This window comes from Hyposmocoma kahamanoa, unplaced genomic scaffold (assembly GCF_003589595.1).
Source record: "Hyposmocoma kahamanoa isolate Upper Pololo Valley unplaced genomic scaffold, ASM358959v1 224, whole genome shotgun sequence".
Lineage (NCBI taxonomy): Eukaryota > Metazoa > Arthropoda > Insecta > Lepidoptera > Cosmopterigidae > Hyposmocoma > Hyposmocoma kahamanoa.
The window spans coordinates 12,021,785-12,036,557 of record NW_020653743.1 but is presented as its reverse complement, the minus strand read 5'-3'; positions in this window follow the sequence as shown (position 1 = coordinate 12,036,557).

Below are 14,773 nucleotides of genomic sequence, written 5' to 3'. Positions count from 1 at the left end.
GTGCGATCTAAATCTTAAAAAAAGTTTCAATACCTCGTGAAATCGCGAAAACCTAAGAACTCTATACAGGGTGTAAGCATTAAGTGTGCCCAGGCAATTATTACGTACATGTAAGACATCAAAAACCTTTGCAGTAGGTAGGAAGTATGTTATGTTATCTGGAAATTTATTGTAACCTCTAAAAGTAGGTCAACTAAAGCCTCTCTACGAATGTCATATTCAAATGTGGGAGAGTTTAACTTTAAAATTTTGAATATTTCTAGTATTGTTATAATTATTAATAAAAAGATCGAACCCTTAGAAAACATTCCGTCTATCCGGCCGGATTCGAACCGATGTCTTCTAGCAAACCGTGCCAGACGCTATACCAACTAAGCCACGGAATGAACCTCATGAATTTTTCTATGTGCTTATTTTTCGGATCTTTGTATTTGATTTTCAACGACTTTTTAGCCTTTTTTGTATTAATAATTATAACAAACTAGTGGTATAATTTCACAAAAAAAATAAATGAATATTAATTACATACATTCATTTCTATCATTATTTTAAAAAAGTTATTGATATCGTTTTACTCATTATGTAACGTACTTTCGATGTCAGTTTAAAGGTTTTTAATATCTCTTATGTTTGCCGAATAATCGCCTAGGCACACTTAACAATTACAGCCTGTATATTTTTTTAAGTTTTTCGTGAATTTTAAAAACCTAACTGTGCAATTTGTGCCTAAAATTACAAAGAAATCGTTTTGTTTTCGAATAAGATGTAGAGTTTTAAGCTGTCACGGGAGGAAGGGTGGCTTATCTAATCTAAATTACTTGTAACACCGACTGTCGCTTAGCCCTTCCGTTAACACCCTTTTTTGACGTCTTTTGGCTAACAGAACCACCGGAAGATTAAGATAATGTATCAAACGTTTAATAATAATAATAAATTACAAAACATAATATAAACGTTACAGTTGGACCGTTTTTGGACTTATCTTTATTACTTTGTTGTTTTTTAAATTCTTCCCGTTAAGGAAAACGCAAGTTTGAACACCATACAGCCAAGTATTGGTTAATTCTTCTTATGGTAGTTTAGGTAGATAAGCTTAAGCCAAGTCTAAGTTGAGCATCATTTTATAGAAAAAAGAACTTCATTGTCAAAGATGCGGATTTTCGAAGTTACAGATTGTATACTAATTAATTTTTAGTTTAAATATTAACGTTATGAGTTTCTCGATTGCTTCTTTATTGATTTCTCGATGGCTCTATAGTCAATTTTCAATAAATAAATAATAATAGATTAACTCACTTAAAGGTTTTTGTAGTAACAAATATACAAGAATCAATTTTTGGTTAGGTACATATATAATTACGATATTTGTTTCCTTTTCAAGCTGATAGTTCTGTAGCCAATGTTCAATAAATAAATAATAATAATAATTAAGTTACTCATGGGTTTAAGAGAAAAATAATTAAGGTTTTTTGATGACACTTAAATGTCAGCTAATTAAGCATACTAAGTAGTATAGCTTTTCTCGTTATCTACAGTACAATAAGAAAGAAAATAATAAACAATAAAATAAAATTAATTGTATTAACAGTAGAAACAATAATTCGTTACATGCCATTAAACAAAGGAAAGAAACAAAATTATGTTCGAGTTGAACGCAGAAAATATTCATCGAGTTCCGTGTACCGATGTAAAAAAATTATAGAAACATTATGTAATTATTTATTTATAAAACATACAGCATCATATAATACATTTCATTACTAACACATGGAACAAACACTAGCCAAAACAGTTTCCACTAATGTTTAAAACAAGTTACGTTGGATAGACAAACTTGTACGTACCTATAACCAGACAACAAGTAACATAATAATTACCACCGAGGAATAATTTATAAATCAATTTTAACAATGCAAAGAAATTAAAAGTACGACGTGTACTCAAGTGTACTTGCTTTTGCTGTAACTTCAGAATCTTACAAACTTGCTCTGCAAAGAGTACAAGCATTGTTTGCATTGCAGCAGACTGAATAGCAAAATACCTACATGGTTATATAACATACATAGACAAATAGATAGAAAATGCTTTATTGTTAGCACCACATACATAGAAAGATTACAGGACAAAAATTAAACACATCAGCAGGGTAACAATTGGCGGTCTTATCGCTTACACCGATTTCTTTCAGACAACCTTAGGATGGAGAGAGATTAAACAAGAATAAAAGCGGGAATGCTAGTTATAAATAATTACACAGACATATTAAACAACAGATAATACTTAAAATAACACTTATATACGACATAACTATATAGTATAGTTCTACATACACAATTTAACTACCTCTTTGGCCGAACTATTCTGCCAAATAATTACGATGACAACTGCGCTCCGATTGGCCAGCCCGTATTTGAAATAATTGACGGGTGTCGTCTATTGTTTCACTTCAAATCGACTAGTTTAACTTGACCTTAGCTAAAATGGACGAAAATTGAAAAATTACATATTTAACATTTAATTACCGATGAAATGTGATTCCGTTTGTTTCGTAATTAGATGTTTTGCTGTTTTACCTACACCACCGAATGAAACAGTTCCCCATAGTTAGAGATATTATTTTTATTACAATAAATACAGAATGTTTTTAGAATATACGGAGACGTACGTACAGGTCAGCTGTACTATTTCAGCTTTCTAATTTGTGATTTCAGCGCAAACGAGAGTTGATATTTAAACTGATATAAGGCCCATTTGCCTGATGAGTTGCCAGCGATGGATGGTCCTTATTTCGTCTCTATTTCTGGTTATATACTCGATGTCTGCCTTTGACACTCTATCGCCTGAATTCTGAGATGATTTAAAATTTGCAGAATTGGAGTCCTGTTGTTAATATTGTTACCATGGTAACCGAACGGTAACATGTTGGACTGCCGCGCAAAGGTCCGATTCCCTGGTCGAGAGAAATATTTGTGTGGCCTACATTTATTTCTCTCGTGAGTTTGGGTGTAATTTGTGGTTGTCTATGTGTTAGTCCATAACATCCGCGATACAAGGTTTCCCTAGTGCGGGGTTATAAAAAAAAATTACATATTCCAAAAAAAGAAGAAGCAACCCAGCAGCAGTATATTGCTATTTTGAAAGGTAGAATTACTTGACTTGATTTTTAAATAAGCTTAACGACTGCGCTTGTCTAATAGTAACCAGGAGAAAGTTCCAGAGACGAACGGCGTGAGTACAGAGAAAGAAGAACCATAAAACGAAGTGGAGTGCGATGGCATCGTGGTTCTATTAGCCTTTTTTACATTTGATTTACGTTTAATAGACTCTCAAAAAGATAAATATAAATAAATAATTAGACAACATCACACACGTTGCTCTGAACCCCCCTTGTGTTATGGAAATCGGAAACAACGACGGTACCACAAAAACCCAGACCCGAGACAATGTTAAAAAGTCGCTTTCTACATTGATCAAACCCGTTTGCAAGCAACTCGACCAATGAAGTTGTCAAACACACTATCCATATGTTCTAAAACGTGTCTAAAGATAACATTTCGAGAAAAATATTACCTTGCCCATAAACTTAAACAAAAGTAAGACAAGCGTCATGGGATTTCGTAATAAAATGCCACCAATTCAAATTTAACTGAACAGGCCTACAATTTGTACTTCATTTTGTTACATTATTTTCGAGAAGGGTTGAAGAGAAGAACTAAGAAAGAAAACAAGACATTGATTTGTGTCCCCTTCCCTAACAGCTTTGTACAAACTTCGAATTACATTTAAGTTTGAAAATTTTCTTATTGTGCTATAATTTGGGGAAAATTGTATTTACATTTTTATAACTATCGTCGTCGTCGTCTATTTGTTTTTTTTTTCAAATAAACTAACGCTACGGAAGCGTTACAGTAGAAGAGACCTCCTTGTAAAAGAGTTCGTTCAGGGAAGTACTGTCACCTTACCTGTTTCTGCCGCCAAGCAATAATGTGAGCATTACAGCATTACACAAAGGGCTGATAATGCATTGGATATACCACTAGCAAAGGATTATATATTAAACGACTATTCAATTCGGTATTATAGTCTGAACCTTAGGCAAGCACGGAGGAAGCGAAATCAAAGTTTTACTCCATTTTAGATAAAAAACAATCAGCAGCAATATAATGCACAGGAAAATGCTGATGTTCGCTGAAACTTTATTCCTCAATTGTTTTCTACAGCGTGCTCGGGAGAATATGGTATGGTCAGAGATCATAACTTTAGCCTTAGGGAAACAAGGCCCTGAGGCTTAATTCTCATTGCTATTTAATGAAAAGTGCTAAGAATAACAAGTACACGAATATATTAAAAAAAAATACCTTCGCCTGCCCTAAAAAAACTTAAAAAGAAAACGGCTTCTGTTATTCAAATCCAGTAAAATCCACCGTCTATCTCACTCATTACGGAGAGATAAAATTTAAATTGCAAAATACCCCCCTTCGAAAAAAGGGCTAGTGGGTGGTTAAAAAACTCACCCCTGAAGACTTGCCAGTTGCCTCCTTGAATTAATATTTTTCGTTTGTTTCTTACTCTCGAGAGATAATTTCTTGAAAGATACTCGAAATTCGATTTGAAGGATACGCCGCCATTTTGAATTTTATATATATTGTTATGGCTCGTGGGATTGTAATTGTATATTGCCTATTTACTAAATTGTAATGAAAATGAATTCAAATTTTTATACTAAAATATTAACTGGCGTTGAAAATGCTTTCCTACAGATCACTATAACAAATCAATATAAGTAAACAATAACAATTGTTTCCTTTTATTCAGTGAAATATTCTAACCCTACTTGAGGCTTGGCTTGAGGATGGAAGAAGTGATAACAAGTTTTACTCTGTCTTAGGGCGACAGTAATAAAGCTGCAATCGAAAGCACAGGGGGATACTGTCCATTAGTTAGACTTACCATTTACTGGCTATCTCCGTAACTTTTTAAGGCGTTGTGAATATATTGAATTACAAGTTAACAAAATTTTAAACACGAATTTTAAATCGTAGCGTTCCAAAATTAAAAGTTAAACGTGGAAACCAAAATGGCGGTGCGAAATAGTTACCAGTTTGAGGGAAAGTGCAAACTTTTTAATTTGCGAACGCCGGAAGTCGAATTTTTCATCGGCCCGCGAACTTCGCTAGTTGAAGTGCTAACTTTTAAATAGTCTAACTTTTGCTCAGTGGATTTAAACTTAAGTTTTTTTTTTACTTCCAGCTCCCGGATAGTTTTTGGACTGTTTTTTGAACAATTACTTTTTAATGAGCGTATTTTACAAAGATTTTTACCTGAGCCTAAATAAAAATAAAACAATATTTGTGTCAGTTTCACTTTGGCATATTCCGGCACGAAAGTTTTTTTCCCCACTTAGCATTTTATTAATATAACGAAAAATTAAATATCAGTAAATGGTAATAAAACTCTACAATCAGGCCCATAGCCAGGATCAGCGGGGCTGGGGGTTCAAAAGGGTTGATGAGTTTTGAGAAAGTAATTATTAATTCTGAGAAAATTAAGTAATTTATTAGTACAGTTAATACAAAATGATTTCGAATTTAGTTCTATTCGTCGTTATGTTACTTTTAGGTTTTAAAAAAAATCCTCACGCTACGTTATCGGCCGTACCTCAAGCATTTTTTTGTTACACCAAGTGACCAACCGTGCGCCTGGTGATAAGCGACATGCCTATCCATAACAGTTACAATGCCACACAGAGCTTTGAATCGTAAAGATCTTAGGGGCACTGCCACTGCGCCCGTCACCCTGTGACATAAGTTGACAAGTCCCATGTGCCTGTAATTTCACCGGCACCCTTGCCCTTCCAAACCGGAAAGTAGTAATAGTCACATTTCTACTTGGCGGCAGAAAAAAAAGGTGGCAATACTGCCGTAGACGAACTCTTTCACAAGGAGCTCTACTGCTACTTGGCGGCAAAAATAGGCATGGTGGCAGTAAATATCTGGAGCAGTTAAATAAATTATCGACATTGCTCTCACAACTGTTTGTGAAAACAATGTTTTCTATCAATTTATTATTTTAATTTTAAAGCCAGTCAGAGTTACTAACAATGTTATTGTTAACTACGCTACATCCGGTAACGTACTTCCTGTGGCGCCGGAGGTGAGCTATTATGTCACTTCCGGATAGGCACGACTTCCCAATCGAGTTCGTTTTTCACTTACAACCCACACGATGTACTTACAAGGTAGATTCGAACTTCATTATGCTGTTTAAACACACTTGCTGGATGGATATTAAAGACACTAAGTTCCTCTATACTTGTGAACGTAAGTTACAATTTTGTCGAAAACGAATAACATCATGACATAAAACTTTAAATACTGAATAGACCGTACATACAAGACGTACAAAACCATACCAAAAATAAACGGAAAGTTTGAATTTGTATTTCCAAAAAAACTAGTTATGCTAAAGGGCATGCTGCCAAAACTATTAAATATAAAAATATATAGAAATTTGTAAATCATTTAGTTTTTAAAATTGTAAGTCTGTATATATCTGTCCATATGTATACGAGTATGTTCAGTATTTTAGATATTTATAATTTTTTTATAGTTTTATTAAACAATTCAATGATATAGCGAAAATGGTAATAAAATAGCATTAAGGGTTGATACTTCCCTTAATGTACCCACGCAAGCATGTCAATCGATATAATTAAAAAATCCTACCAGAAAATTTATTTTCCTGACGAATACCGTTAAAATAAATCTTACGCCCTTAAATTAGAGCCCAAATTTGTGTAGAAAGAAATTGAATAGGCAAAGTTTCTTAAGTCCTCGGTAATAATTCTTCAAAATGGCGGCAAAAAAGTAGGGGATTGCGAAGGATTTCGCCAATTTCGATTTATTTTTCTCCCTTTCGGGGGACGAAAAGTTTTGTTACCACCTTAGGGGTGGCCGAGAAAATACCAGACGAAAGAAATTGCAGGGATTCTTTTTTATGAATGAATGAATGAATGATAGATTGGACATGAATGAATGATAAATTTATTCCCAGTAAATGTGGTTTGCAGAGTAGAAATCTACGTTTAAATCGCATGTAGGTGAGCTGGTTTCAGCATGCAAATTTACAATACACAGTTTATCATTAAAAACGGTAAAAATATCAACGACTTACATTTCGAATTATCTGCCTCCGCGGGTGAGCGGTTATCATGTTGTTCTGACACGCAGACATATTTGTATGGCCTACACTTATTTCTCTTGTGAGTTTTGGTCTAATTTATGGTTGTCTAGGTGTGTGTCCATGATATCCGCGATACAAGGTTTCCTGAGTGCGAAGCTATGAGGTCAAATTACAAGTTTTTTATATCAGATTTTAAAATATGTTATCATAGTCGTACATGCCTTACCGTTAAATAAATATGCAACAAATATAATATTAACAATGTGTACCATTCAACCAAACCAATTAATTAGTTAATTATTTCCTGTACTTTGAGTATTCAGAATATATATAATATAATAATAATAATAAAATAATATAATAATGCCCATTTTTCAAACTGAAATCAAACCCAGGACCTGCTCATCCAGTGCCCGCGTCTTAAACCGTTAGGCCACTAAGGTCATCACGATACTAAAATAATTTTGCCATGCACCTGGTTTTACTTTTAAACTATCTATATCCAGTACTTTCCTTCATCTGTACCACTAATAATTGCTACCTACTGACAAAAAATTAAATGGGGTGCTACCCCTTGTAAAAACGCGTCTCCTTAACATTACAATAACCCCTAGGTAGCCGTCTGTCCATAACAACTATACACATAAATATAAGTTACTACAGGTATATAATAGTAACGGGATTAAAATCTGTAATATACAATCTGTGAGTAAACTATACGGAGAAGAGAAGTAACGCCCTGCGCCTTGTGTGTTGCCAACGTATTGTAGCTCATCTTCACGCGCCCACATGGATGGCTTCGTATTACCAGAGATGCCCCAGTCTTTAATAAAGATACAGTTTGATTAAAGATTGATTATTAAATGATTAATACAAAGGTCGAGCACAAAGAAATAATCCTTCGATTCGGATGAAGGTGATGACCGAGGAAGGAGGAAGGAGATCAAGGTACATTATGGTGAGGTCGTTTGTTCGTGTCCAGCCGGATCGAGGAAATTCTTCTTTGTGTTCGACCTTTGTATTAATAACAATATTAATAAACAAATTGTTTGCCATAATAATAATAATACAACATACATAGTGTACAGTAAGTAAGTATCAAAGAATCAGTAGATATGACCGCTGGTACTTAAAAAAGGAAAGCCTGTGCTTTAAGCACCAGCAAACCTTCCAATGGCGTAGTAATATTTACTGTTTATTTACAGGGATCATCAAAAGTGTTTTAATCACAAGAAAATTACATAAATGACACGAAATACATGACACGAATTTGTTGGTATAAGTGACATTTTTTTTATAACAGTTACAGTGCCGCTTAGAAATTTAGATTGCAAAGATCTTAGGGGCAATGCGCCCGTCACCCTGAGACATAGTTGATAAGTCCCATGCGCCCACAATTTCACCAGCACCTTTACTCTTCCAAACCGGAACACAATAATGCTAACATTACTGTTTGGTGGCAGAAATGAGTAAGGTGGCAGTACTTCTCTGGACGAACTCTTTGACAAGTAGCTCTACTGCTACTACTATAACTCTCCTAATTAAAATTTTTTAAGCTCTCTCCTGAAAAGGTGTTATGTTACAGATGTGGACTTACCAGACCAAGGATGCGAACTGTTTCGTATCTACATTTGGGTCAAGTAATACATATTAATATTTACTATGGTTTTATTTTCCTTTATTTCACAGGAATCTCCACAGTAAAAGTTGTTGGTTTTATGGATAACGTTGCCTTAATAAAAGTCTGTTAATAAATGTATCTCATAAAAAGAAGATTTAACCTACGTTAATTACCCGCCTGCCTAATCCTCTTTTTTTAAAAGGCTTGTGTTAGTAAATGACTACAGGCGGTGTTAGACGTAAACTAGCTAGAGTTCTTTAATTTTATTTCTTATTTTTAGCAGCCAAAGATCTTGGAACTGTTTCAAAGACATATTCCTTGCTTGCCCAAGTCTTAAATATATAAAAAAAACTATTGTATCTGTGGCAACGTCTGGCTGGTTTCCAACGGCTTCCGGTTCCGGCTGCAAAAATATCGCCGCCATTTTAAATTACTTTGATTTAAAACTGGCTTCCTTTAGAATGGTTCGAATTTTGTTGTTTGAATATTCGGAATTTATTTGTCTATGTGTATGACTCCCGCCCTGTTGTGGAATTTTAGAACTACGAATAGAACCTTAGGAATATCATCTGTTTTGGGAGCTTTAGACCTATACATTTTATAAAGAAGTTTTATGGCCTGGTTAAATGTACACATAGCACTTTGAAATTCTGTTAACGTTTATAAATTTTAACTTATTTCCAGAAACTTTAACTCATTCGTGAACAGTAACAGCGTTTATCGTAAAATTAAATATTGAAATATAATACCTCGTGGCACCCCGTCTCGCTATTCAGATCTAAAAACACCAACCACTGCCTTTGTCGGCATAATATGCTTATGCACATTCAATAATCTCATATGGCATAATTTTGTGGGGCAACTGTGTCTGAAGTGTCTGAACAGACATTAAAGATATTTTCACACTACAGAAGAAGTGTGTTAGGATATTAACAAACGTTAACCAAATGGGATCATGCAAACCTCTTTTTACAAAACACGGCTCCCTCACACGTTAATATACATTGTCGAATCATGCAAATTTGGAAGAAAATGTAAGAATCTCTAACCTGTAATACTTTGAAACATCGAAATCTACACAAATTAGAAACAACCGTTAACAATCTGAAACTAGTAACATCAAGTCCTCATTATATGGCAATAAAATTGTACAATAAGTCACCTATTAATATTAGATACCTAGAAAAAGACACTGACTATGAAAAAACATTGAAACTAATTAAAAAAATATATTACAATGTAAATGAATACACCTATAATAAAAATTTGGTGGAATAATGTAATTGAAGAATAATTTAGAATAGAATATATTTTTAAATTTTATTACGAAATCTCCTTTGACATTTAGTTACTAATCTGAAGATTTTTTTTACCTATTTTTATTTTGTAAGTACCCATCTCCTATCTTAAAATGTGTCTAATGTTAACAGCAGTAGAGCGCCTTAAAGTGTTCGTCCAGAGAAGTACTGCTACCTTATCTATTTCTGCCGCCAAGCAGTAATGTAAACATTACTGCGTTCCTCTAATGTTTACAGTAATGTAAACATTACAGGCACATGGGACTTGTCAACTTATGTCTCAGGGTGACGGGCGCAGTGGCAGTGCCCCTCGGATCTTTGTGATTTAAAGCTCTGAGTGGCACTGCAACTGTTATAACTGGATAGGCGTGTCGCTTACCACCAGGCGCACTACTTGTTTATCCCGTCACTTGGTATTATAAAAGAAGGGTCAATAGCCATTTCTCGAAAGTTTGCTTTTTCATTTAGAGACAGGATTAGTTTCAATGTGCGATATAGGCATAGGTACGCCTTTCTCGACCTTCCCCAAATTTCCATTCATATTCGCTTTACCTTTAGAAATTCTCCTTTCCCAAGATAAATTATAAACAACACAAGTAATTAAACTTTTTACAGCAAACCACGTTTTTCTGGTAAGCATCTTGCCGTTTCTCATTTCGAGGGTAAATTAAAAACAATTACGGAGGGTGGCGCTGGGAGGCTGGGAGGACGGTCGCGAAATGAAAAATTAAGACAATTTGCTAGACTAGTGACTACCTAACTTTTATGTCCACTATAGGAAAAGTCGGGTGTAATAATAGGTCGTAATGCTTTTTTATTTTCTAAGGGCGTAAAAGATTTTATCAATGCAACTTACGTGTTAAGCCCTGTTCACAAGTGCACAATATGTCCGACTGTGGCGATTGAATGTATTTTCTACCTTATATGTCCAATAGATTGACAATGTTGTGAACGTACAAGCCCGAGAAACTTATTTTGTACGTCCAAACAAACAATTTTCATTATTGTTTTTCTTTGAAGTTTTTTTTCGTAAAATTTTTCATGTATATACCAAACTTATGGCCCTCAGGTTCTGTAGGAGTGTAAGAAGATACTATGTATGCAAATAATATAATAACATTAATTTCTCTAATTTAAAAGTTATGCGCCCGGGCGCGCCTTTGCGTGCGTGCGTGTGTGTGCGTGCGTTCGTGTGTGCGTGCGTCTCGCGTGCGTGCGCGTGTGTGTGTGATTGTGTGTGTGTGTGTGTGTGTGTGTGTGTGTGTGTGTGTATGTGTGTATGTGTGTGTGTGTGTGTGTGTGTGTGTACATGTGTGCACGTGTATCGATATTTTTAGGTCACATTATGATGTTGTTTTATAAAGATATGTTTATTGTTCGGTCTCTAGAATATAAGTAACAATACAATCGAAATAAAAAAAAACTTGTTCCAGTTTGACTTTAAATTTATAGGTTAAATTCAGTCCTTAACAATTAATATAAATAATATGTCCCTTTCATTTAAAAAAGAATTTCTTTATGTTAAGAAATCAATTCCGCAACTTTACTTTACTTTTAAGTTTTTTTTTTTTTCATGATACCAAGTAACCGGACGAACAAGTCGTGCGCCTGGCGGTAAGCGACACGCCTATCCATAACAGATGCAGTGCCACTGCATCTGTCAGAGATTTAAATCGCAAAGATTTTAGGGGCACTGCCACCGCGCCCTTCACCGTGAGACGTAAGTTGACAAGTCCCAATAGGTAAGGTGGCAGTACTTCCCTGAACTACTAAAGTAAACGTACTGGAAAGGAATGCCACGCCTTGCTGGAGGCTCCATTCGTGTTTACGCCATGTAATTGGTGTGGTTGACTGATAGTATGATTATCACTAGTAACAGTGACCATGCAGCGTGAAACTTTAAAATATCAACAATATATAATCCCTACATACTAATGCGGCACTGTATTATCCTTTTGAGGTGGCTGGAGTGACTCTGATGGATAAATTACGGAACAGTATGATAAGAGATTGTTGCGGCGTAGAAGAATAGTGACAAAGATAGGGAAAATGAACGAAAGAAGATTGAATCAAACTTTGATTAATCGACGATTAAAGAAGATCGAAGCAGATTTATAAGGCGAGTGTGAGCGGGCGTGTTGGTACGGGCCGACCAAGGCGAACTTACCATGAAGCGAGAATTTATGTTTGTGATTTCGGCATCTAAAACTAGTATTATCTTTCATTCAATAAATTGTAAAACTTAATATAGCGTAAATTGGAATGTTTTCTTTGTAAAATTAAAAATAAGGTATTTAATTGATAACTATTGTAACTATAGTGAAAAAATAGGGTGGTTTGCATCAATATTAGACATAACTGGTTGAAGACTGTACCACCTCAGTCAACCGTGACCATGGGACCTGTAAAGGGCCCGAAACGTCGGTTCGTTTGAAAAAACAAATATACGCGATTTAAATCCGGAAAAATAGTTTCATTTCCTAGTATTATCTTGTTCACTCATCACTAACGTTAAATGTACCTACTTACCGATTACGTTTTGTTTAATATTATATACTCGCAATGATATGTAAACAAGGGAAATAATATTGAGTTACTTATACGTGATGCAAGTCGTTTGCACCACTCGCTTGGTTAGTTTGTCAGAACACATCATGTCATAAAAATGTCCCACCTCATACCTCACCTCATGTCACAGCCTCACTCATATCACACTGCTTCGAATTCAATAAATGCAACAATTGGTGGCCTGCTTTTTAGCTGATTTTACATCATACAATCATAATACCATTGTACTAAATAAAATTAACATTTGTTTATACTATATCATAACACTTAAGTCATCCAATTGAGTGATATAATCAAGTTATGAAAATGAGCTTAGTATTCCCTGTCTGTTGAGTCATTGCCGTAGGTGCAAACATTCTTACCACTACCTTACCTCATTTGAAGTAGGACATTGTATCGCCTCGGTTTTTGAAATGAGGGGCTCCCTCAAACTCATTTTAATTTCGTGTCCTACCCAACACTAGAGGGAAACCTGTCATTAGCTTTACTCTTAGCCTATACTATGTAAAATACTTTATGTAACGCCGTTGGTTTTCTTTATAAATATATAATTAAATAAATGACCATATTGAGTCTAAAGAATCCCGGACAAGAGTCACCTTAACCGACGAGCGTCTATGAAAACACTGATGCGTGTTGATAAGGCGAAAGATGTGTGTCAGGACCGTAGCAAGTGGAATACAGTTGTATCTGTGTACCCCGATGGGAAAAAGGCATGTAGTATATGTACGTGTGTATTGTCCCGTTAAGGAATGTTACGTGTACAGCCAATCAAAATAATCGCAAAATAATCTTCAAGCAATATAAAACCTAAAAGAAACTGCCTAATCAAATACTCGTTTCAACACAAGTCCTCTCCCTACCACCCCTTAAAAAAGCGGGATATAAATACTTGACAACCGTAAAACAGACAAGAAGGGAAGATGGAACGAAAAATTAAGATTCAAATAGTAAGAAAATTAAAATTAGACGAGCGGTCACTTTTCTTACTCTTTCTGATTTTGACTTATTGTATATTGTTGTCTCTTTTTCTCCTGGGGATAAAAAACGGGGAGCGATCGTTTCAACCCGAGGGCTACACCCTTGGAATAGTAATGAGTTTGACGAATGACGTTTTAAAGAAAGTTTGATAAGTTTTCCTTCTTTTTATTCCGATTTAGATTCTGTTGGCCAGATTTCTAAATTTCACAAAAACACGTAAGCCGTCTCGTTAGAAAATACCTGTGCGCAGCAATGGAACGTGTGCGAGATGATATACTAAAATTATATAATTGTACTCGTAATTGAGTTTATTGAATATCAGCATGTTTCACCAACATGATATTCCACAAGTCTGCAGGCAGGGAATTCCACTCCATAGCCGTTCGCCATATAAATGTGGAAGCATAACGCTTCGTGCGAATCTTTAGAGTATCCACAACATAGAGGTGGAACCCAAGCCTACGCCTAGTCCCGAACGATCGGACTTGTGCTTGGTACAGCTGAAGCAACTGTCCCGGTGCAAAGGAACGCCTCACCCTGGAAAGGATGCCAAGCTTCGTTGCTGCATTTTTGCCCATTGATTTAATGTATCTGCCGAAGTTCAAATTGGACGACAGGTCATTTCCAAGTAGCTGGAGACAGTCGGCTATCGGTATGGACATATCACGAAAAGGCGGAGTCAGCTCAAAGGGACTCCGTTTTGTGGAGAACAGACACGCCTGCGTTTTGGTAGCGTTAAATTTGACAAGATTGGCATTGCCCCAATCGGAGACTGCCTTGAGTGTCAAATCGAAACGGCTAACCATGAACTCTCGACAAGACTGTATTTCCTCTCCACTGACCCTCGCAATGGTCAAATACATAGGTATTTAGATATGTAGATAGCTACAACTATGCTGTCATCAGCATACGCAAAGGTACCTGGAATTAACATATCATTGATATGCAGCAGAAAGAGATTTAAGATTTAATTTTCATAATCTCGAAAGTAACTTTGAAAGGAAAATGTTTTTTCTTTTAAACTTAACTTAACCGAACCTAACCGAACCTAATCGTATGTTTGCGATAAACACCCAACATATTATCCTGAAAGAACAACGGTTTCGTTACAATTCGGTCTTCG